Genomic DNA, 26,675 nt, shown 5'->3' on the forward strand with positions numbered 1-26,675 from the left:
GCACGGGCAGGCGGCGAGCCGGGAGCGCGCGGGCACGCAGACTCGGGCTTGCTAGGCCCACCGGCGTCCCGGCCCGCGAACGCGTCCCTTCGTGGGAGTGGTGGGCAGAGGGGCGGTGTCCCGGGACTGGACGCGGATTCCGGGATCGTCCCTGTGCGGGTTCTCTTGCGCCGGCGCTACGCCCCGGCCAGGTCCTCGCGCGGAGCCCGTGCGGTCCAGGGACGAGCGCCACCCCGAAAAAAGTTGTGCGGAGAAAGTTCCAGAGGATAGGAGAGCCCGCGCTCCCCGCGTCAGAGAAGGTTCTTTTGTCGAAGGGCCGCTGCGGGAGGCGGTGCCGGGTGAGCTCTCGAGCCAAGACCCCCAGCGGCGACGGCGGTGGCAGGTCTCTCGGGGTGAGCTGGCAGCTGTGGGGCAGCGCGCGGGGGACAGGGGAGAGACGCTTCCTCTGGCCACCCTTTGGGCTGCCCCTGCAGATGGCCTGGCCGGCTCTAGGGAGTCACTCTGTCCGTCTCTCCCCGCGCAGTGCTGGGACCCTCAGTTTCTTGCGCGCACTCCCTCACTTTCTGCTCGGCCACAACTTCACTCTTTTCTTGGAGAGCGGGCCCGGTGCCAGAGTGCCATGGGCATACGGCAAGCCTCTGGGCACCTGCCTCACCTCCCCCACCCCCCGTTTTTCTTCCTGGCCACTCTTCGGTTTTGTGGGGGCACTCCTCTACCCTCCGCGTGCCCTCCGGGTCCTTGTAACAGAAAGTTGGAAACGGCCAGCCCCTGGCTCCCTACATCCCTGACCCGGCGACAGGTGGACCGACAGGAAGAACTGCAAACACTCGTCACCTTCCACCGGGCAGTGCACACCTCCCACTCACTCCCCCAGCACCTCTCTAGGAGGGCCCCGAGGGAGCAGGCGGCAGGCTCCCCATGCTGGGCATAGTGAGTCCCCATGGCTTGACACTAGGGGCAGGGACTGGGTTAGCTGGCTGGGCACTGGGGACGTGGCAGGAAAAGGGAAGGAGGAGAAGGAACAGAGAGGTTGTGCAAGGAAGTGGGTGTGAGGGAAGTGGCTGAAGATCAGGGACAGGGACGGTCTGGTGGGATGGTTGATTGACCCGTGCACTGGGAGTGGGGCATCTGCGCTGGCGAGCTGGTTCCGGTGGAGGGGCCCAGTTGGGGATTTGGTCGCATGCTCCACTGTCTAAATTCTTTCAGAAAACTATACTGGGCAATTGGCGAGTATAGAACCTTTAAGTGAAAGATGCCCCGGGTCTTTGTTTTCCTTTTTCTGTCCCATCTCACCACCATCCGCTCTCCTTTCAATTTCCTCTCCTCTGGTCTGGGGCTGCCAGGTCGCCCGGAATTCCCTTGCTTCGACCCTTCCAACATTCCTCCCGTGGCGGTGTTCTTATGTTCTGAAGGTCCGAAACCACGAGTCACCTACGCTGCGACCCGGCACTAGCACCTGCGGCGTAAAAGCCGCTCACTCGCCCCTTAAATTGAAGAAAACCCGAGGAGTATGAGGCAGGAGTGGGTTGTAGCTTGATCGCGCTGCTCCTGAAGGAGCTGTATGCCCAGGCAGTCCGGGCTCGCCACCGCGCTCGCTACAGGGACGGCAGCAGCTTGAAGGGTTGAAAGCCAGGCGCCTCGCCTAGGGCTCACCTTTAGAAACCACTCGAAGCCCACACCTACTTTCCAGAAGGCGTCACGCCAGCCAGGCTGCCCAGAAGAGCTTACAAGTTCTAACTCACAAGGGCGACCCGGGGATTCGCACTGGAGAAAAATTTGCAAGCTTACAAGGTGGCAGATTCCTTTCCTCTACCTCCCAGGCTCTCCTTTGTTGACCCTTCCTTCACTGTCTCTCCTCAGCCATCCCTGTGCATTTCCTACAGACTGCCCCTTCCCGCGGAAGGCAGGAGTTGTTCTTTAAGGATAGGTTGAGAAGAGATCCAGGCTACTCAGAGGTCTTGTGGAAGTCGGGGTTGAACTTGAGTGTGAACTTGAGAAGTGAGAGCTGAATCGAATCAGCTTTCTCTTGTGCCTGGGATACTAATCAGCCTACCACAAGGGGAGGGGACGGTTTTTGAACTTGGCTTTACTGTGTACCCACTCCGTTTCTCCCGTGCACGCCCCTCCCCCAACACACACACACACACACACACACACACACACACACACACACACACACTCTCCCCATCTCCAAGGGGTCCCTGTCAGTGCCTTGGCCTCGGCTTCAGTGTTTGCAGTTGGTAACTATCCTGAGTCAGGACGCTTTGTGCGACATAAACTTGGACCAGGATTAAGTGGTCTCCCTAGGGACCAATCCAGCAAACCCACCCACCCTCCACCTCCTTCCGACCTCGGGCAGATCTGTGGTAGTTAAAAGAGACTTTATCTCAACGGAAGCTCGAGGGGTAAGAAAGGGGTTAAAAGGCTCTGATCCTGGAGGTCATTATCGTGCCCACTGCTGAACTGATTTGTCCCTAGCTCGGTGGCTTACTCTGGGCTGGCCTGGGGCGAAGGAGGTTGTATTTGTTGGCACACAAAGCACGTCACCCTTTGTCTGCTAGAGGGTACCACTTAAGTTCTAGAGATGCTACTTTGCAGATTGCATTCGAAAAGAATAGCTTCTAATAGCTTCTAAAGGCGAAAGGGAAGACTTTTAATTGGACCCTGTCCATAGGTGAGAAACGGGTGAGCACAGGTGTGGGTTTCAAGACTCCTTCCTGAGAAACCTGTCAGCTGTTTAGTACACAGGCACACGGAAATGGTCAGATTTTTCAGCCCTGCCTCCGCAGAAAGCCCTACCTCCCAAAACAGGGGCACAGATGTCCTCACAATCAATAGGTGATTGTGGCCTCTATGGATTAGAAATCTGGTTTTATGCTTGCTGTAAACAAGGATGGGGCTTGGCTTTTTGAAAGCCCAGTTTTCATCTATTATTTTCAGGTAGTTAATTTTTATTAACTGCTAACTTGAGAAAAATAGTAGCTTGCTCTGAGAGGCATGGTAGCCCTTTGGAAGTCTGGAGCTCTGAACGTCCTGCTGGCCAGGCCTTTCGATTTCCTAAACGAGTTCTCTATCTTAATTTCTTCCACAAATGCCGATTAAATATTTCTAACCGAGATTTCTATCTTAATTTCTTCCACAAATTCCAATTAAATATTTCTAACCAAGATTCCACCTTTCCCAATTAAAAAAAAAAAAAAACATTGCTGGAAGGACATGTCTGTGAATAGTCCATTAATGTTCATTAAATAATCATCAGTAAGCTGTCCTTATTCCTAGAAATGTGAACATTTAAACAGTTTAAAGAAAAATTCTGAAGCTGTATTTCAAGTATTGTTGGGAAAAAAAATATGTAGCCAGAAACATAAAATATGTTCCTAGGTGGTTACCACTTGGGACTCTCTCCTCCCCCCATCTCCAACACCCTGAGTGAATTTACAGCAAGTTTTATGACACAGAAGTGTCGGACATCCTCAGCTTTGGGGATATGTCTTAGAAACAGCAAGGGTTGTCTTTACTTGTCTAGATGTTCAGATAATCAGGAACTGGGAAACCAGGTTGGAAATATAAAGGGGGAACTTTTGAACAGCAGGCCTCATAAACATGAGGGATACAAGATTAAAACGCCTTTGTTAGAATTCATTTAAAACTTAGAAGTCCTGGATTTTACATCAAGAATGGTATAGCTTTTGCTATACTGTTTAGAAAATCCTTACAAGATGATTTCTCGTATCATTATTAAAGTAGTTTATGTGAAGCTTTACTTTAACATAAATAGCATGTTTATTTTATACTCTTAAATATGAATGCTAGCCTTTACTTATTTTGGTGACAATTTGTTAAACACTAAACTATTAATAGCCTTAAAAGCAATTATTCTGGTGTGAACGTGATGAGGATACACTGTATTTCAAATTTAAATGTTACAGAATCATGAAACCTAATTTTACAGCAACAAGGATTTTATAGCACCAAGGATTTTACAGCACCAAGAAAATGTTAAGTTTTAGGGTTGGTCTTCATGAAAATGCCACTCGAACTATGTAATAATACCTACTTTTTCCCTAAAAGTAGCATATATAGAATTGGCACTAGGATTTTAACATGACTCAAGTTTTTGTAGATAAAAAGAGAAAGACAAGCAAAACTTTTTTTTTTCAGCCATTATATCACATTTTATAAACTTGTGTCCACCTTTCAGAAACATAATGTGGCCATTGTAGTTTTTATGCTTTTTACTACAATAGTTCTAAAAAATAAAAGTGTGAATCGCAACACTTACAGATTTTTTCACTGCCATGAGTATATATACCTCTAATTTAAAGTGCATATTGTAGCATTCAATTAATACAGAGTTTAAAAGTATTCTAGTAAACTATCAAGTTAAAAACATTCTACATAGGTAGATATGCTGGTGTTCGGCAAATTTGTAAATCAAGTAAGGTTTTAAATTGTGAACAATAACATCATTGTTACTGTACATTCTTGAAATCTAAGCCTTACAGATAATTATATGAGGAAGCAAGAGAAGTAATTTCCAGGTTAAAGCCATCAAATTCTGGCCAGATTAAAACAAATCAAAGGTTATGAGCACTTTATGTTATTAGTGCAAAAGTTATTAGTGATTGAGGTGGCTTAGTATATACGTATATTTTTCTTATTCTGTCGTTAAGAAAAGAATTTCTTTCTTTGTGTTTGTCGTATAAAGGCAACAAAACATGAAGGCTTTAAATTATATTGCTGTTCATTTAATGTAAAAGACATTAATGAAACATTTTATTGTGATGTTAAAATATACAGAAAAGTAAACATTAGGAGTGGACGTTGTGCTTACTAATTAATCTGTGGTTTTACCATTCCATCCATTCTTACCTAAAGGATAGAAATTAAGTAGACAAATGAAATAAGTCTTTTGCAATGGAATGAATAATGACCTTTGATAAAATGAGCGCTCTACACATAAAGTATTATTCCTGTAATTTTGTAATCATCTTCCAATTACAGCTTCTTGCAAATATTTATCTTACTTTGAATAGAATCTCTGACTTAACAGAATCCCTAGCAGATAATAGCAGTCTTTGGAGGCGTCTGTTGATACACACTGATACACAATATGTATATGTATGTGCCTATAACCGCCCACTCAGACAAGAAGAATGAATATTTGAGAGAGAAAATCATTCTTATCTTTGCTTTCACAATCCAGACTTCCAAATTCAAACATATTTAGAGAAACAGAAGCAACTTTCCAGAGCATTCAAAAGAAAGAAATGAATACATGTGGTACTTGAGTCGCATAAAAAGAAACTGTTAATGGCATCTATTTATAAATAATCTACACAAAACTCCATTATACTACCTAATGATAATTAGAGAGAAAAGGAATCAAAGAACTCAGGACTGCCAAATAAATAAAATATTCCCTCTCAAATTAAGTTACAAATTCATAGATAACAAGGCTGATGCCATGAATTGAAGGATGTCTCCTTTGTAGCACAAGACAAAGGGAGCATAGAGGAATAAATATTGATTGAACTAATCATCTGATGAATAGAAATGAGATTTACCAGTGCACCAATATAATAGGCTATGTTAACTAGTTCTTTCATAGTGCATATGCTGCCCTTTCAACCCCTGACCCCATCCATTCAATTCTTAATGAGGGAAACCACAGGTGTTATAACGGCATTTATAGTGAATCAAGCTAACTATAATAACCATGTGGTTAACTAATGGCATTGAGGGGGGTTGGTTCTTACGAAAAAACAGTGTGATCTTAGTGTCACCAAATTATTATGCATTGCAAGCCACTTGGAATTTCGGTCTGCTCTGTTCCCCTTTAAGATATATCATTGTTGCACTATATGCTAACTGATTTGGCTGTAAATTTTAAAACGTAAAAAATAAAATAAAATAAAAAGATATATCATGTGGCCATCAATATTTCAAGCCCCAGATTTGTTTTCTCCTCAATAAGTGCAATTTTAGTTGTGCGTATCTGAGGAGTTCAAAATGTTATTCAATATATATGTTTTTACCTACATTGTTTAATACCTTGCATAGTAAGCATTTAAAACATTTAAAAATAACACTTAGAAGGTATACTGTTTTATTCTTAATATAACACGTATTTTTCTTGGTTAGTGCCTATTTTATGAATATTTGGAATGGAATATAACTTTGTAATAATTATTATACTTTTATGATAAATTTCGCCTTAGAATTAAATTAGGATGTTCTTGGCTCAGGCAAGGTCTTACGAAAGACACAATGAACATATCACCTTTTTCCAAAACACGAAGCTAAAAACTGGTTGGAAAACATGCTCTTATAAAAGAGCAAAAGTAATTTGTTCTGACTTAGGCATGCTCACCTCTGCCTCATGAATATTTTATTAACTGGCTGCGTAGGCTGACTTTGTAACTCACTTTGCCAAAGTATTTTGCTTCAAGTATCTCTTGATGTCATTTTTGTGTGTGATTATTCATCATATCATGTGGTCCTGGGTTCTATTTCTCTAATTCAGAGGAATTACAGAAAGCAAAGAATGGGAAAATTAATCTGATTGTGTACTGAATTATTTTTCTGTTACCAGCTCTCACTTTGTACTCACGTGAGCCCAGTATCCTGGTACCGTGGGGCATATGAAAGATTTGGGTTGCTTAAGGAAAACTGTTGCGTAGATTTTTATCTCATAGGAAAGCTTTTTTAACAATGAATATTACAAGTTAATCTAAATTACATTCTTAAACTTTTTCATATGGCTATTCGGTAAAGCATCCTTCTTCAAAGACTGTTACATTCTTTACATTAGAATTATGTTGTGAACATGTGACAACAGCAGATATATAATATTTTAAATTAAATCTGAAGTACAAAAGGTATTCTATGAATTTGGACAGAAAATCATCCTTAAAAAGGAAACTGCAAAAGCTTATTTTTATTTTATTTTATTTTTTTTAATTTTTTTTTCAACGTTTTTATTTATTTTGGGGACAGAGAGAGACAGAGCATGAACGGGGGAGGGGCAGAGAGAGAGGGAGACACAGAATCCGAAACAGGCTCCAGGCTCCGAGTCATCAGCCCAGAGCCCGACGCGGGGCTCGAACTCACGGACCGCGAGATCGTGACCTGGCTGAAGTCGGACGCCCAACCGACTGCGCCACCCAGGCGCCCCCAAAAGCTTATTTTTAAAAGGCCTTGACATTTACAGTCATTTCTTGGCATGGAATAAATGAGTATTACCGGCCACACACACAAAAAAAAATATAAAATATTTTATTTTAATCTTCTGACTGTTTTTTGAATACCACTTCCAAATACATCTTTCTTCCCTTATTTGGAACCAGCTAATTTTGATTCTCCTCTGTTCCGAAAACTTTGTCCAACTCATTGAGCCACTCATTTCTCAGAGTCCGAAGTAAGATGGACTCTCAAATACAAGGATAAGATCATCTTCCCAAATGTTTCCATTTCCAGTTTCCATTTTAAAAAGTATAGGCCTAAGATTTCATCTTTCGCAGACATACCTATACACGAGTAGGAATGTGTGCGACTCACATTTATTTATTCATGATTTATTGAGCATCTACTCAAAGCAAGGCACAGAACTGAGCCTTAAGCATGCCCACGTTGGTAAAGAATACGCAACTCGTGAGTTAAAGCCATGGTCAAAGCAAGAGCAGAAGAGAATGCTGTGGAGACACAATCAGAACCACTCTTGCAGGGCAAGTGATATTTGCGATGCGCCTGTAAGGATGAATAGAAGTCCAGGTTTAGTTAGGTAATTGGCTCATCATGAATGACATATATTAAAATTTTCTCTGTTGTATTCCCCAGTTGTCTTTTCAGTTGGTACTATGTGAAATTTAGTTTATCAGGACTATTCCAAAAAGAGCGCTCCTGATGTAGAACAAGTAGTAGTATTGTTCTCATACAAAACTTTTACTAGTAAAATGATTTCAAGTGACAATTAAAAGAAACCTCTAAGGTAATTTTAAATTACAAAAAGAAAATGTACTGAAGGAGAGAAATAATTTTGTAAGACTAGAGCACGTAAGAAAAAAAATAGCACCAGGGAGGGAAAAAAGGAGGGACACCTTACGGCGTCCTTATGTACTTGTTTTTATCAGAGAAGTTCTTAATTTTGCAAAATAAGGAAATGGCTGATACACATTGAGAGTCATTTTCTTTAACATTTAAGGTAATGCCTGAAAGTAATGATATCTGCTCTAGGAGGTATCTTAGATTACTGGACATTGGAGAGAATAAAATCTACTGAAGTGATAGGGTATGTCAGCAGTGTCTAAGGGCCATAAGTTATATTCTTCAAATTCTTCCATTCTAAGAAATTGGATATAAGATTGAACTCTGGAAATTAAACTATAAAGTCAACACATAATGGTCTTGGCGACTTTTGAGTTATTCTTTCTTTTAAGCATATTTAAAGAAGGAAGATTCCTGGCCTCCTAGATCCTGATAAAAATGTGAGTGTATAAAGGAACTATTGGCCATGCCCTTCCCAACACTATCTGTAGGTAAATCACTGATCAGACTGAAAAAAGTATCCACTGCAGTTCATAATTAGGTTCTTCATTTTGAAGTGATAATTTGGCATTCTGGTCTTATACAATCGCTCTTGTGAGCTTTGTTACCTTGAATTCTCATACAGAGATCTCATCCACTCTGAAACACTGGTGAGATCAAGTTTCTGAGCCTACAAAGCTCACAACCAGACCCGGGGCTGGAGAGAATTCACCAAAGTCAGTTTCACCATTTGAGACTTCCAGGCAGCCAAATTGCCTCTCTCGGTCATAACCGTCTGCATTAGCATGAACTGCATCTTCAAACTTCTACATGGCTAGCAAGGCAGAGTCATAAGTTTTCAGTCTTGAAAAACAGATATGTCTATTAAAATGCTGATTATTAATTGGACTTTATTAGACTGAGGAAGGGTGCTCTTCTCTTATAACACACCCTGATGATGTAACAGCTGTTGTACTTGATCTGTTTATTTCTTGGCCCTCGAAGAATTCCAGAGGCGGCTTAATGACCCCATTTCTTCTTGGAGCTTTTCTTAAAAGGGGAGAGGTTGGAAGAGAGGGGACACAGAGACCCCTGTAGCTTCTAGAAGCTTTGATTGAAGAGTTATTTAAGAAGGCAACAGTTTTTCTAGACACCTCCTCCCTCGTCTCTTGCTGCACTGGTGCTGGTGTGTTACACAACAGTGGACACATAGATCCACGATATTCCTGTGCCAGTGTGCTTTTCTAGGTGGCAAATGTAGACTGAATCTTTGTGGAGAACAGTGGTTTTACTTGGAAGTGATGTATGTAATATGAGTCTAGATTTTCACTCTGGCTCTCATGGAAATATGCCTAGTAGTTAGTAAACATTAACCCCCTATTTTGATCCTTCTATTAAAAAGACTATTTGAAGACAATCCCGTTAAATGGGATCAGAATGTGTTGTTGCCTGTAATTAATTCTGAGAATAGGAAATTCAGACAGTGGTACTATTTTTATTTGCCTAAATAGTGTAATGAAAATCATTGTAACTAGTTCTTTTTCGAGCTACATTTAAAATATGTTTCATCTCACTTGCCCAAGGCGTGGGTCATAAAAGTACTTCAGATGTGTTTCATAACACCGCATTAGCATGAATTAGACCCCTATTCTAAATTCCCAAGTAAAAATTTCAGTGTATCGCTTGAGCTGGAATGAACGTACAAGTCATATTTTACCATCCAGCAGCTGTTAGCTTCTAGATCCCAGAATCAAACAATTAGCACACAAGTTGAAACGACTTCGACATCTTGAGTTTCTAATGAATAGTTGGCCACCAGTATTATTGTCAGGTCAAATAATAAAATTATTACACAGAAAATTTCCTATTAACTTGTACATAAGTTGTTCCTGGCACATAGCAAAGGAATTAAACACTTTTTCATAAAAAAAAAAAAGAAGAAACCTTGTTCCAAATTTCCACAGTTATTGAATATGAGCAAATGCCACACAGTCTGCTTAAATAGAGGAACATTTGTTCAGGAAAAACACATCGTATCATTAAGGTGCAGTGCTTCTTGGCAATAATATGTTTTTTTTTTTTTACAAACAGATAAATTCATTTTGAAATTTTTAGGATCTTAATCTACTCATCAGTTTGCTCAAAACTTAAGCTTAAAACAGTCTAATATTCTTTTTTTTTAATGCTGACTATCTTTCAAAAGGTTTAATTCTAGGCACTTCCACCCTTGTACATATATTTTCATTCTTGCGATTAAAATAAAAAAGTGAAGTACCAAAGGAACAAAGGAAAGGATTATCTTTCCAAAGACAGCTCAGAAATACCAATAATAAGAATGCCAGGAGGGTAGCATTAACACCCTTCCAGTTATGTTTTTGTTTTATTTTGTTTTGTTTACTAATATTTCTAACGGGCAGTTCTGGCTGCCATCCATGTCAGAGTTAGTCAGAATTTATTTTATTTGTTGTGGAAAGTGTTCTTTTTTAATGAAGTGAATTGATACTGAATTCCTCTCCACCTCAATTTCGTTAATGATTTTTGAAAGGTAATCTAACGCGGTTGGCGATGAGTGTTGATTTAGAGTCAAACAAAGACTTTTTTTTTTTAATCATACTACAGTGACCAAAAGAAGTAAAAGAAAACACATGACAGATAGGGAGCTGACCTCCCAACAGTGGATGGTGCTTCAATGTGATTCCATAAATCTTGATTACTGAGTACTTACAGTATGTAATAGGTGCCCTCTAAGTCTCAAGAAAAGTGGTTTTCCTATAAAATTCCTTCAGAATTCCTTAGATACTTTTTGTTTCATTTGAATTTCTCAGATCTCCAGTGTTGACTACATCCTTTTCTCGTAAAGGAGAAAAATAGATGACGTGTCCGTAATTATTTGTTAAAAAGGGTTGAGATCAGAATTTGACTTCAATCGAGGGCTTCTGACTCTGACTCCAGTTCTATTTTCGTTACTCTGTGTTTTCTTTCTCAGGCTGTATGACTTTTTTTTTGCCACCGCTGCACCCACAGCGGACATCAGTTACATAGCAGCCTAATAAATTACGGCGTTCAGACTTGCTAAGTGCAGATGCACCTTCCACCACCGTGTGACCAGCATTGGCCCTCGAGATAAAACTTTTTACCAAAGCTCTCATGAGTGTTTCGGCCATATAAAGAATACCTAATCGTGAAGTAAAATTGTTTTCTACTCAATCACAAGATCCCCTTGGGCAAACAATACCTCTCCACTGTTTTTACTCCTAAAATAATGGGAATGACATTTACTGATCCCAGGAAGCATTAAAATAAGTATTATGGACATACCTACAGATTCTCGATAGAAACTATCCAGTAAAGATAATGACAAATTCCAAATATAGACAGAGTAAAATTTCCTCAAAGATTCTAAAATTGGTTTTATAAACTAAATGCCATCTTTTACAGAGATGTCAAATTCTGAGTCAAACTGTATTTACAGATTTTTCCTCCACTAAGATCCCAACGTTATCTGCATCTACTTTAAGGAAGGAAACAACTTTACGGGAAGGTAGCCATAAACACTGTTGATGTTTAAATATGAAGTTCCTCTTCATTCAGTAACCGACATGCACTTGCCTCATAATTTATAATGTTAACCTGCTCATTTGTCCCTCAGCTTGTCAATTTTCTCTTACGAGTTTTATGTTTGTCTAGAGGAGGGATATCTATCTTTGGCCATAAGCACTTCAAGCAAAGCAATGGGTTGAATAGACAAGTATACCACCGATGACCCACCTGAGTTTAATCAATTTTGTGATTGACTGGGATTGAAAGTCCCGTCAGCACATCATTTGCATCAAAAGCGTCATCCTGTCCAATAATTTGTTTTGTACAAGCATAAAATATTTTCTTAAGGAAAAATCTCAACAACTTAAGGGGGAGCCATGTCTAATTGTGCCCTGCCACATAAAGAAAAAAAAAATTAAATTTGACATGAATTGTAAATAAATACAGAGTTCTGCTCTGCCTTAACAATACTGCAGTGTAATGTGTTTTGCATTTTGGCTGAAACCATAGTATTCCTTACAGCAAGCTGCCACTTAGATGGTTAATTTTTGTGCTTTCAAGTGAATTCCATTCATATTTCTTTAAAAGCACAATCATTCGTGCACTATTATTGATTTTTCAGGCCCCTTCGGTAAGCTGTACCATACACAGAGCTCGAAACACCGTCCCTACCCTGTTGTTCGTTCTCCAGGTCTCGAATTGATCCTATTTTATAATGGTCCCGACTCCCACACTAGACTAAATTTGACTACAGCTACTATTAGAAAGAAAATGGACTGCACCAGAATCTGCATTTGAGTTGTCTTCATCTTATATTTAGTACCTGGTGTGTTTAATAATATCATAGTGGGGGAAATTGTAGGCTTATCTCAGGTGATTCTGTGTTTTACCTCATGTAAAATACCTGCTTTGCTTACTCTGTCTTTTAGAAATGGGGATATGGTTTTTTTTCGTGCTCATTAATTCTGTCAGTCTTTGTACCGTGGCTGCTCTTAAGGAAAATTCTGAAAACATTTTAAAAAGGGACTGTGTAGACCTGAGAGGAGCTGACACACACAGCGTCACATCTTTACAAATGTAACAGCAGGGAGAAGGAAAATAATCTCCTACCTGTGTGTGGTGCTCTGTAGTTTCCAGCCAGCTTCTGTGGATGCCACCTAGACGATCCCCGCAGCGATCGTGGGAGACACGCAGGACGGGCGAGATAGGAGCGTGCCTGGGGCAGCTGGGCCAAAGCAAACCCCCAAATATAAACAAAGTGCTTTTTAGCGGTTTAAGAGTATGGTTTCAGTGCCTTAAAAAAATAGTCCTCAGCCAAAAAACATAAACAACTGTTTTCCAAAAGGAGGAAATGTGATTGGCTGATAAACATTGGGTGAGGAAGAGCTCAGCCTCACTTATTAAAGAATTAGAACAATATGAACGGCATCTTCACCTGTCAAACTATAGCAGGGTGTGATGAAATGGACACCCTCATATTCTATAGCAGGTGTTTATATTGGTACGGTCATTGTGCCTAAAGGCTTAATAATGATCATACTTGGGGTGCCTGGGGGGCTCAGTCGGTTAAGTGTCCGACTTCAGCTCAGGTCGTGATCTCACAGTTCATGGGTTGGAGACCTACGTTGGGGTCTGTGCTGAAAGCTCAGAGCCTGGAATCTGCTTCAGATTCTGTGTCTCCGTCTCTCTCTCTGCCCCTCCCCCACTCGCACTCTGTCTCTGTCTCTCTCTCTCTCTCTCTCTCTCTCTCTCTCTCTCTTTCAAAAATAAACATTAAAAAAAATAATGATCATACTCTTTGGCCTAGTAATTCACCTTCTGGGAACCTTTCCAAAGGAAATAAAGTATCAACAAGCCTATATACCTAAAGACTTGTGCCTGAAGACTTACTGTACTGTCATCATGATATTTTCAATAATATAGGGAAACTTTTTTTACGGGCACACTTTCATTCAGTATATAGTCGCTGTTACACTAATATGTATTTACCGCGTGTTCAGTATACTTCCCTAGTATTAGGTGATGATTATACATACCTGACAATGTGTTTTAGGTTCTAGGGGTAAAATGATGAGCAAGAACAATATCATTCCTCACCTCACTAAACCTAAAGGGTCATAATAAAAAAAAGTTGGAATGAAATATGGTATATATTATGTGATCTAAGTTATATAAAATGCATACAAAACATATGGTATCTGTCTTTCTCTGTATGACTTATTTCACTGAACATAACACTCTCCAGTCCCATCCACATTGCTACAAAAGGCCATATTTCATTCTTTCTCATTGCCACATAGTATTCCATTGTGTATATAAACCACAATTTCTTTATCCATTCGTCAGTTGATGGACATTTAGGTTCTTTCCATAATTCGGCTATTGTTGAAAGTGCTGCTATAAACATTGGGGTACAAGTGCCCCTATGCATCAGTGCTCCTGTATTCCTTGGGTAAATTCCTAGCAGTGCTACAGAGAAAGACAGATACCATATGTTTTCACTCTTATGTGGATCCTGAGAAACTTAACAGAAGACCGTGGGGGAGGGGAAGGGAGAAAAAAAAAAGTTAGAGAGGGAGGGAGCCAAACCATAAGAGACTCTTAAAAACTGAGAACAAACTGAGGATCGATGGGGGGGGGGGGGAGGGAAGAGAAAGAGGGTGATGGGCATTGAGGAGGGCACCTGTTGGGAGGAGCACTGGGTGTTCTATGGAAACCAACTTGACAATAAATTTCATATTAAAAAAATTAAAAGTAAATAAAATGCATACAAAAGAAATTGACAAAAACATACAAAAAATGTTAAAAGTCACTTCTAGATATTAAGATACCAGATAATTATTTTCTTTGTCATTGCCTTTTTTTGTGCATTCTAAATTTCCCATATATTCTTTGTAGATTAGTCCTTAGTATCAAAGTGAATGCTCAATTTCTTTGGCATAGTAAGGCTGTACTTTATTTATGACTCATTGTATTTTAGCTCATCCATTTGCCTGAGTTCAGCTAGGATGATAATAGGGGTAAGGTGAAAGTTTAATGACACATTAAGACAGTTAACTTATTTCATACTTGCACAACTATTCATTCGTTCATAACCAAATATTTATCAGGCACTATCCTAAGTGTTGAAGATACAGGGGTGATAAGATTCACTCTCATTCTCTGAAGATCTTAGAGTCTAGTCTTGAAAGCCATAAGCTATAATTCATAAAAAGTACTGCAAATAGCAATAATGTAAATAATAATAATAATATGCAGTTAAGAAAAAGCTTTCTCCATCACTGAGAAATGAAGGGTTCTCCCTAAGATCTTATTAAGAGTGGGTTAATACTGCCTTTTTTGTCTCTAAAGGCTCATATTCATTTGAGAAATATATTATTTCAAATATTGGAGGAAAGATCAGGGTACGCATATAGAAAAATTAATCAACTTGCCTTTTTTACCTCCACTAAAGTAGCCCGTATGTATTTCCTGGCAATGCTGTGGAGTTTTACAATCCCTGGAGATATTAAAGAACCCAATCACAGACATACTGAAGTCTCAAAATGTAAGCAGCTAGAGGATTAATTGATTCCTATTGGTAAGGTTGTGGGAAATTTATAAATATTCCTATGCTCTGAGGTAGATAAGAAATCCCAGTTTGCCCTTGAGTCTGCTGAAAACGCATTGGTACCCTGCAGGGCAGAATTCAAGTGTGATGTTCACTGCTAAGGTAGTCTTCCTTCATGGGTACTCATACCCCTAGGGCCATGGTTCAAAACAGGTGGCGGTTTTGCGTCCCAAGAGATATTCGGCAATGTCTAGGAGCAGTTTTGGTTGCCACAGTTGGGGAGACGCTACTGACATCCGATTGGTAAAGGTCGGGAACACCTTATTCTGGTATCCCAGAAAGAATTATTCTGTCACAAATACCCGCAGCGCTGAGATGGAGAAACATGAAGGCTTTCTAGGCAGCATCACTTTACAGGTCCTCGGTTTTTACGGGTGTTCTCTGAAAAAGCTGGCTCCTTTTCCCCACCTCCCCTTACACAACAGCCCCACTTCCACTCCACAAAAGGCCAAACTCCCATTCATTGCAAATCTTATTATGGGCTATACACGGTTCCCAAGATGGAAAAGTTGCCATTGCCCTAAAACAGAGACAACTTGAAATACTGATTTGATGCTGAGAAAGTGAATGATTCTAATGAAGGAGCAAAACATCCTTTTGCAAGTCAGGTAGTTTCCATTTCTTTAACTTCAACAAAATTGGAGGAAGATCTAACCAAATTATCAGTTTCTTTAGATCATTAAAAATAGTTTTTGATGATAGAACGCTATGTGATTTGAGGTGTATGCTTCAGAAGGAGTTTAAAGAGTGAGTTAAATTGCCATGGCAAAATTAGTTTCGCTTCTGTCTATATGTTTATGTGAATACATCTTTCAGCGCTTAACATTGCTAAACACAAAAATAGGAAGGAAAGTGAGGCTAAGCTGTAGCATATTCTAGGAGTAAATAATAGACAAGTATAGGTACCAGAATTAAGTGAGAGAAAAAAAGAGCCCCATCTGGCTCATTAAGAGACTAATTTCCTTTAAACTTATTTTTATGTCTAATAAGCATAAAATTTGTTATATATTTGTGCAATTTGTATCAGTTGTGTGGTAGTGATAACAATAGCAATAAATCAATCCAGAAGAAATGTTACCGTAACTCAGAACCCATGTCCAGGGTGGGAGGGGAATGCTAAATTTGAATATATAAACATACTTTTCTTGGTGAGAAGTAAACCCGGTGATTTAAAAAGTCTTTTAAACATGAAAATGTTGGCATCCAAATAAAATTCTGGAAGGAGCAGGGGGAGTGAAATGGAAGTATGAATTTAAAGAGGAAAGTGTATGTTATAAAATTCCTGTTACAGAAGACCTTATTTATGCATTTTTTTTCAAATGTATGATATGGATATCAAAAGATTTTGAGATTTAGATTTCATTAGCATATTTAAGGAGAAATTCGTAACTTTTATTTAAAAATATGAGCTCTAAAAGGTCTCAGAAATTGCACCCTTTGCAATTTCGTTGCAAGTTTTTTCAGGTCCATATTAACCTGATATCCTAATAGCTTAGGAACTACATTAGGTTGAGTACCTAGGCAATAACTGTTTCAAACTCTAAGAACCAAGAATGATATCCTGTTCTCTTTTGACTTTTCATAGATAACCAGGCACAGTCATTTCTGAGATACTTTGGACAATAACCAACTGTTCATTTCACTCAGGTTTCTAAATTCTTATTTTTTAAATATTTATTTACTTTGGGGAGAGTGCAAACAGGGGAGGGACAGAGAGAGGGGCACAGAGAGAGGGGGACAGAGGATCTGAGGCAGGCTCCTCGCTGACAGACTGACACCAGCAAGCCCAGCGTAGGGCTCGAACTCACAATCCACGAGATCATGACCTGAGCCAAAATCAGACACTCACCCGACTGAGCCCCCACCGAGCTCATGTTTCTAAAGTGCCAGTTCTCTATAGAAGTTCTGGATGACCACCAACCTCAGAACCAGCAATGCTGAGATAGAAATAATATCCTTCTCAAAAAAGAGGCATTTCAGTACATTCTGCCAGACCAGGGGCCAGCAAAATTTTTCTATAAAGCCCCAGTAGTTAATATTTTGGACTTTATGGCCCATGTGTTCTGTGTGCAACCGCTCAACTCTGACACTGTAGCACAAAAGCAACCATGGTCCATATGTAAATGAATGATCGTGGCTGTGTTCCAATAAAACTGTGTTCATAAAAACAAGTGTTAGGCTAGATTTGGGTGGGCAATAGTTTGCTGGCCCCAGCGCTGGACTTTCCAGTGCCTGAAGAAAGGATCCGCATCTTTTATAGAACTTTGTATTCCCATCACAAAACCAGACACCCAATAAATGGTGAGTAAATGGAAGTATTTAAGCATTAAAAGAAAGATAATGTACTAAAAGCATGCTGTACAATGCCCTATGGAAGAGAATAGGAAAAGAATTGTAAACCTCATTGAGTTTAGATGTTAGACAAGGAGACCTATTTCTAAGAAATGCCAGGCAGCTTGGCCCCAACGAATAAAACGAGTCTGCAATACATTATTTATACACATTCCCATATTGAGTGATTAATTAATATTCAAGCATAACTTCTTACATGTTTATCCTCTCTATAGTTTGAACCCCTGGAGGTCAGACAACTTGGAACTTCCAACTCCAAATTCTATACCTTACCCGTGCATAATAGGTATTTGAAACTTCAAATTAATGAAGCATGAGAAAAAGTAATTCAAAAATGGCCACTGAGCTAGCTGATGAACAAATATTTGGTGTATCTGGTATGTTCTAAGCATTACGTAATCGTCAGAAAATATCCAATGAACAAAATTTATTTGTTAAAAAAAAATAAGTAACTTTTAGCTCGTATAATTGTCATGTTCAGGTCTAATTCCTAACAAATACTAACTCCGTTAATCCTCACCACAACCTTGTGATAAAATAGTGCTTATTATCAGGTCCATTTGAGAGGTAAAAGAACAGAGATACAGAAAGGTTAAGTAACTTGTCCAATGTCACACATCTAGTAAATGGCAATACTGGGATTCAGGCCCGGGCAGGCTACTGCTTTCTGTGTCCTTGACCAATGCAAAATGCTGTCACTTTTCTTGAGAAGTGAACCCCTGGGGTCTCAAAGGGACATATGTGAATTGTTAACTAAGAGCACAACACGTTGCCAAAGGATTCCTGTAACAGGTAAAGGCTAGGTGAGTTCGGAAGTGAGAAGGTCAATGTTACAGTGATTAGGATGAATTTTGTGGGCAGCCACTTGAACTAACAAACCTTCCAATTGTGTAGAATTTTATTAGCAAGGAATTGCAGAGGAACTTTTCCGGGGGAGGGGGGAGGACAGAATGGACAAAAGTTTGGGGACAGAAGTATAAGGCAGAAATTATATGTGTATACCACCTCAAATGAATCAAAATGTAGGAGAGGAAACTAACATTTATGCAACCCTTACCGTGTGTCAGCTATTCTATTAGGTTCTTGACCTCTTAGGGAGCTCGTTACAATCTCAGGCATTAAAAGTGAGACACTCGGGTTCTAGTCCAGCCTCCAGTGTGCACTGTGTGGCCTAGGGCAAATTACTTAACTTCTCTGGGCCTCACTTTCTTTTGTAAAATGAAGATAAACAACACTTGCACCATGGGGTCATTGCCAGGGTTAAATTACCTGAGATAGCATTATAAAGTACTTAGCATAGTGCGTTGGCGTTTAGTCCTCATTGAATTTTTGTCACAAAAAAATGTGAAGTGCTGTTATCTCTATATAGCAAATGAGAAAGCTGAGGCTCAGAGAGCCTCAGACCAACGCCTATACATATGCACAATTTTCCCAAAGAGTTCTCTGAGAAGTAGAAATTTGGTTAGACCAAGGAAGGAACTGAGAGATGCTGAACTTCCAAATGAAGAGTTTTGTTGTCGCAAGATGAATTGAGGCTGGGGACCTAGAGTTTGAACTTTTGAAAAACTGAAATATATGACTGCTTCTGCATTGAAAATTCACCTCCTAACAATTTAGGGGTCACTAGATAAAAAGAGGAGATCTGGAGGCTTGGTGGGGCCTACCCCGGTGTCACCAGGCTTAACTGACATCTCAGGTGCCCCCCTCCCCAAACTTCTCTTAATAAGTGTCCTCACTGTCACCTACCAGGTCCTACCATACCTGGTGAATTTGATTTCAAAACACTGACTGAGCATAGTATTGCATCCAATTACAGAGAAGAAATTCAAGATTGTTATGATAGTTTGGTGCTTTTTTTCCTTATATTTATGTACATTCGTTTAGCGCGATCAGCTGAAAAAGCTTATAGACACAACATTTACCAGATATAAATTGCAATGTTTTCCCACATACCGTCTCGCTAAATATTGTTATACCCATCTTGTTTTGTTTTGTTTTTTCCCCCCATAGCTACAGAGCGTTGATCTGTTCTTTTGGAGGGGGCTGAAGGAACTTACCATTTTTTATGTAGGAGCTACTCACTATTTTGTTTTACCACACCTTACCACACAAACCTATAAAGATCCCACAAAGGATCGAAAATAGTCGACTCTTTCCTCTTTTTCCCACTAAAAAAATATGCTTTCCATTAGGAAGAACTCAAAAATTTCATATGAATCTACTTGCAAATACACACCTGCAAATGCATGTGCAATTTAAAAAAAAAAAAAAACTCAAACGAGTTTTTTAAAAAACAAACGAACGCTTGTGTTCATCATTTCATTTTTAAGATTCCCATCAGGAGGGTGATAATTTCAGCGGAGTTTTCTGCTGTAACGGAAGGTACTGACATTGGGAGATCTAAATGGTGAGACTTATATAACGTGCACTATACTCAGCCTAGCATCTTACGGTCTAATTAGATACAAACCGACTCGGTTGGCAGAAAAGAACAGTGTTGTGGTGCAGATGTTAGCACCTTGTTAGCAGTCCAAAACCTGCTTTCTCAGGCAGAACCTATTTCTGAATGCAAAGTTTTATATAGATAAAAGCCGTAATGTTTGAAAGGCATTTGATGAATTCTATTTGAATCCAGAAAAAAAAATGTATATTTTCTCACCAGACATTACTAATTAAAACAAAGCAAAACAAAACAAAAACCAGTATTCTTACAAGCAGTGGACATTTTTGAAAACAATTATTTCACTACTTAGGGCTGAATTTCCAGAAAAGGTAAAGATACTTATTTTTAAAATGCCAGTACAATTAATTGATCATGTGAAATAATATGTTCTATAAATATAAATGTGTTATAAGGCCCATGTTCCCCTGGCATGAGTCTATACTTCTGCATCATCATAGCTAATTCTAACTGATCACTTACTATATTCTAGGCACTGTTGTGAGCACTTTGTATTAATTACTTCAGTTAATCATCAGAATAGGTCCTTGAAATTAGTAGAAAAAAAATTTTTTTATCCAAGTTACACAGATGAGGAAAATGGAGCACAGATAGGTTAAGTAACTTGTCCAAGGTTACCCAGAGAGCACCGGGAGGAGTTGGAATTTGAATCTAGGGTTTTAGGAGCTGTGTTTTCCCCTCTCCCCATTGCTCACTTATGGCCACCGGATGCCACGAGCTGATGTCCTACTCTTTGTCTCCTCTGTCTCAATGGCTTTTGCTGGGGTGCCTGACCTTCAGATGCCTCCTGGGCGCTGGCCAGGGCAAAGCTAGGTGAGTGGCCTGGGGAGAAAAGTTCTAGTTCACCTTTCTGTTTATGTCACACACAATATATTAAAATGACCCTTTTTGGCACCATTAAGTGAGCATCTGGGATGAAAAGATGATCATTCGAAGTCACTTGAACGCCGGTCTTCCTATTATAAACATTCATCTTTAAAAATTGCCGCCAGTGACCATACACTGCACCTGTCTCACACACAGCCCGTCTTAATTGGAGAATGCGTGGCTCGCACCCAAATGCAAGCGGTATCCAACAAGGTGATGATTTGCCGTCTTACAAAATCCAGACTGTCTTCTGGGGATTTAGTGGGAAGAGTTCTAAAATGTAAACCAAGAAGCATTTTGCTACCCTTAACTGACTGTGTGTCCCAGACAAGTCAGCTCTTGGGCTGGCATCCCTGTCTCTAAATAAGATTGTCCCCAGGGTGCCTCCAGCTTTCAAAGTCCATGGATTCATGCCTTTAAGCATGATAATAATACTATGTTACCAGTATTGGTTCTCTGTTGTTCTGGTTATTGAGGGATCAGAGATTTTTATAGATTAGTTCGGCACTAAACAGGTATAAGGTATGCGCACTGGGATTCTGCGTCAGGACCAGGAGATTCCAAAATCCTGACCTGGAATGTCCTTGGTGATTCTAAAATTGAATAGGTCTGTCCTGCACAATGCGCCTGGTCTCCAACTTTATTAGAATTAGAGTGTATTTCTACATAGCCCCACATCTTACAATGCACCAGTAACACAATAATTCATTAGAACTATAGTAAGGGTCACAGATCTCAAAATAAGAGTCTGATTGCTCCTGAATTCTATTATAAGGTACATACCACTGAGAAATTTAGTCTCAATATCATTTATACCGTGGTAAATGAGTTTACCAAATCCTTTCCCAAGAACGCGCTTTCATAGGGGATACAAAGAGACCTCAAGGGCCTGTAAACTTGAAAGCTCCTTCCATCCTCTCTAGACGGAGTTGAGATGGGGCGAGCACAGAAAGGTTGTGCTGATTTAAGATAAATATCCTGCCTATTGCACTGTTTTGCTGAGGGCCAGTTGGAGTGCGTGTGCGCGTGCGCACTCGCGGGAAGTATTTAGAGAAGTCAGGGTGGGTAGCTTGTGTGGGAGATAAGGGAATTCAATGAAGGGAGATACTTTAGCCTTTCCTTCAAGTACATCTCCCTCCTGAGTACATTTACTTCCATCACAATGGACTAGAAGAGATCCTTGCTTAGTGGTGCAGAACCCTTGAGACCTAATTTAGCTTTTATAGGAAATTCAAAAAGAGAGAGACGGCACAAGAGCAAGAGAACAGAACAAAGATATGAGTTTGTACAGGGAATATTGATACTTCTGGACTGCCTCTGTAACTCTTTTAAAAGAAATTTTCTAAGTAAATGCTGACTTAGACTTTTTTGTTAGCGGAAGGCCTGAGCTCCTCCCGCCGGAACAATGCACTGCCGGAGTCATCTTTACAATTCCCGACAGTCTGTCGTCTTGGAATCTCAGGTTCATTGCTTTTTGTGCTGTGAAGGTCAGCAAACATTTTGGAAAAATAAATTTCCCCTTTTAATTTCTTAAATGTGTCCTCACACGGATGCCCAGAAATAGGAAAGTTACATAAATGCAAATTAAAAACATGCCTGACAAGCTGTGCCTGTCGTCCAGTTGATCATTTTTTATTCACATTTCACAGCAATTTCCAGGAGCATCACCACATCTTTTGTTAACTACATATCAATTAAAATACCTCTGAGAGGCAGGTACAATAGTGTGCTATTTGTTAACCTTCTTCAACGGTGAAAGGCCCACTTTTTTACTAACTGCTACAGGTAGGTAACACATAAAGACTTAGAAAGAGAGAGAGGAAAGAAAGAAAGAAAAAGAAAAAGTCTGCCCTTAAGGATTTCATAGAAGATGAAGAAAGACGTTTTTTCCAATGCTGTAAGAAAAAAAAGTCAGCAGCTTAACCAAGCAATCAGGGGGACGATAAGACTACAGCCTAGACATTCTTATTCCTTCTCCTCTATTGCAGCCACAAAGTCTAATAGATTGTCATTCACAAGCAATTTTTGCCACACAAATAAAAAGTTGTTAGTGCAAAGAGCCCACATTACTTCTGTGGATGGCTATAGGAGGATAGTAGCGGAAGGCAGACTGATGTAAAAAAGAAAAGGAAAAAAAAATCGAAAACGTTGAGCTTTGAAATTAAGAGTCGTTCTGCCTGCCCTGCTTACTTTCTGAGTCCCTCCCCTCTGAGTCTCTGTTTCTTCCCCTAATGAGAGGCTGAGACCTCCTTCGTCGGAGAGGTACGAGAATTAAATGAGGCAATAAACACCAAATATAGCAGGAACTTCACTCGCAATACGATTATTATCTGATAGATAGCAATCAAGTATAATGTGTGCGCGTTAAAAAGTTAGCCTCATGTACCTGCAGTGCATTTCATATGTTGCTCATATTTCTGGGGCTGGCTTGCTCCGCCGCGTACTAGGAACCTGCCTGTGGTGTGTTGATGTTGCATTTCGTCTGAGAACAGCTAAAGCCTTACCACCAACCTTAGAGTCTTTCACCTCCTTTAGTTTTTTTTGCTCTCTGTAGCGCCACACCACTTGGGCCTGTTGGGTATGAATACAAAATAAATGGTCAACTTCTGTGGTTTAGCAGATGGATTAATCAGGTCAAAATGCATTGAGGCAACGATCTTCATGTGACTGACCTGTATGCAGTTTATTGGTTAGCCGGATGCTAGCTGGCATTCTCTAGCAGCTAGAAAAATACATCTGCAAAACAACTTCCCAGCTTCTAAATCCTGCCGTGAACTAAAACTTGATTGTACCACCGCATTCATCACCGAGCTTGAGCCGAAATTCTTGTTTTTATTCTGGGAAGATGATTTATTCAAAATAATGTTTCATTTAGGGGTCTAATCATAAGCCCAAGATGATTCAGATGGTGAAGTCCAGCTGTAACAACAACAGTATCCTCCAGAAAAATAACCACATGTATATTGAATCCCTTGAAAGTTTTCCATCACAGATCTAGGGATGATAAATCATGCAAACTCATTCTATAATTAACTAAAGTGTTCCTTTTCTTTCACCATAATCCAAAAGGATTAGCCCAGGGTCTTTCATTGGATAAAACGGGGGGCCATCATTTACTCTGCAGTGCAAAACTAAACTCAGATTTTAAAATCTGATCAAAATAAATTCTAAACACTTGCACAAGTGAGCCTTTTCAGAAACTTTACAAGAAATCTTCACAGCAAATAAAAGTCTCAACAGTGGATGATGTCTCTATATTAAATAGCAGAGCTCTCAATAATCTATTTTAGAACACTTCCATAGGAATCTCCTGAAACTTCATGGTGATGTCATTCAGTTATTGAGTAACACGGGTAAGCCAAAAGAATCAGGTTTCTACGGTTCATCCCTAATCTTGGATTGTCACAAGACTGATTTTTCACCATTTTATCCCCATTGAAAAATATCGTACCCAACACAGATGTTGAATGAATGCATCCAGGAAATGGAACCACACCTCATTTTTCTGTCTGTGATGGTATGGAAGTACATTTACCCACCTTTGGATGGTTTACTATGATAACACAAGGACTGGTAAAGCAACATTGCTGGAATATTCCAATCTTTCATAAATATGCTGTTCTGTATTACCTCCTCTGTCTCCTGCTGCTGCTGCCAACAGGCCTTGGTTCTGCTCCTGTCTGGCTTTTGTTTTCTGTTGTCACACCACAGATACATTCAGTAAAAATTTATTCAGCAGTCACTTAAGACCCCTTTTGCAGCCAAGCGGAGGTGGATGGATAGATGGATGGATGGATGGATGGATGGATGGATGGAGGGATGGAGGGATGGATAGACAGATGGACTAATAGCTTTCTTTTCAAAGAACATTTGTAGTTGCTGAATATAGCAGCACACCTTCAATTTCAATTTTACATTTTCAGCTCTCTGAGAAATTGATCATCTTTGGAGAACTGCACTGTGCTGAACTTATTGATTTCCACCGAGCATGTTGAAAATGGCCATTACTTGATACATCATTAATATAATAATTGAGATCAAGCATTTTTAGATCCAAAGTGCCTGACATCAAAATTTCACAAGCATTAGAAAAATAGATGATAGATATCACCTTCTCTTCAGGAAATAGTGACCAAAATTATTCTCTCCAGGTTATGGATTCTTGGGGGGGGGGGCATTATTTTCTAAGTTATCTGTATTTAGGTCAAATATAGGCCAAGAAATTGAGTTCACATTATTAACCTGAGCACCGATCACAAATTGGTTGTTTTCCTCAGTAAGGAGAGAGCCTAATTCTTTGATTTTGCTAAGATAGATCATTTAATGCAGCGTATTGTGTGTGACTTGTTTCCCTGGAGGATGGTGTTGATATTCAGTTCTTTATACTGGTTACCAAAAAGAGAAACAGCATAAATCAGAATCTGTACAGGTTATTCTTCACAGGGAACAACCTATAAGCTGAAGTCATTGTTTGGTTTTCTACTGTACCCGGATAATAAACTAAAGAATGGAAGGAAATGTTTTGATGAATAGGGGCGTCACTGCAAATCACTATTAACCTAAAAAAAAAAGAAGGAAGGAAAATGTAAAATGCCTGTGAATACCTTTTTTCTGGCTTCCAGCTCTGTCTCTAATCCTTATTAACCTAGCTCATCACACTGATTTATAGCTCAGGGATGGTGCTGTTTGAGTTTAGGTACTTAACAAGCAGGAAGCATTTGGTAGTATTTCTTGATGTTTGACTCAGGTTGTTAGCTTTGATTTTCCCAAATTTTCTTCTCTATAGTAGGATTAATTTATATATAAATTAATTTATATATAAACTATATAGTCTATAAAGCCTATTTAAGCTATAGTCTAATGTTTTGAACTTATATTCTCCTACATGAGAATATATCCTTTTTCCCCATGTCATTTTTTAAAATTTATATGTAAATTTATTATAAACTTATATGATGTATAATAAAATATAGTCTATAAATCCTATCTAAGCTATAGTCTTATGTTTTCAATTTATATTCTCCTACATGAGAATATATCCTTTTTGCCTGTAATTTTTTTTTTTTTTTATCATCTCTCCCCCTTGGGATTGATTCCTTTTCCCTCTTCTTTTGTTGTTTTTCCATCTTTTCTTCTTTTTTCTGTATTCCATTCACGTTATCTCAGTTCTTGTAACTTTTCCCCTTATTTCGTGTGAGAGAGTTTGCCTGACCCAGATCTTCCTCTGCATTTCCTTAATCTGCCCATTTTCATCCTTTTCTTTAAACACCTCTACCTTTGGCAGAAGTTTATTAGAATTGCCATGGGATTAAAGAAGAGATCTCTAGATCTCCACCTTGTACCTTTGAACACTGGATTGGATACAAAACACAAATCCATATTTACCGGCCAAGGATCTGATTTAAATGTATATTTGTCCTTGCATCTGTGTTGTTTTACATCTATGAACATTTCACAGCTAGAACACTCCAGCCAAGCACTTTCAAAATAAAATCTTTGACCGTATTGTTAGTGCCCATTAATCAAATGTTGAAATAAAAAAAAAAAGCCACTTGTTACGTTTTCTAGCTTTCCAGCTGGACTCTTTTTCTAGGAGACTATTAAAGTGTTAAGTGTTTGCACTTCTTAAATTTAATTCTTTTAATAGCAATAAACAATCTTTTGTTTCCTGTTAAATCTTTTTTCTACCATCAGTAATAAGTGTGGCCAGACAATTTTGATGAATTGATTATGTAGCTGAATGTTTATACTCCATCTTTAATTCCTGAGTTATGAAAAACTCTTGAGAAGAATTCATGGTACTACACACCAGAATTTTAA

General features: G+C 39.4%; 1 protein-coding gene across 1 annotated transcript in view; it reads left to right on the forward strand.

The window, feature by feature from the left end:
* The window catches only part of RORB (RAR related orphan receptor B), a 201,350-nt gene that overhangs the window by 690 nt on the left and 173,985 nt on the right, over positions 1-26,675 (forward strand). The gene's annotated exons all lie outside the window — the stretch shown is intronic.

The sequence above is a fragment of the Prionailurus bengalensis genome, chromosome D4 (assembly GCF_016509475.1).
Source record: "Prionailurus bengalensis isolate Pbe53 chromosome D4, Fcat_Pben_1.1_paternal_pri, whole genome shotgun sequence".
NCBI classification, from domain to species: Eukaryota; Metazoa; Chordata; class Mammalia; order Carnivora; family Felidae; genus Prionailurus; species Prionailurus bengalensis.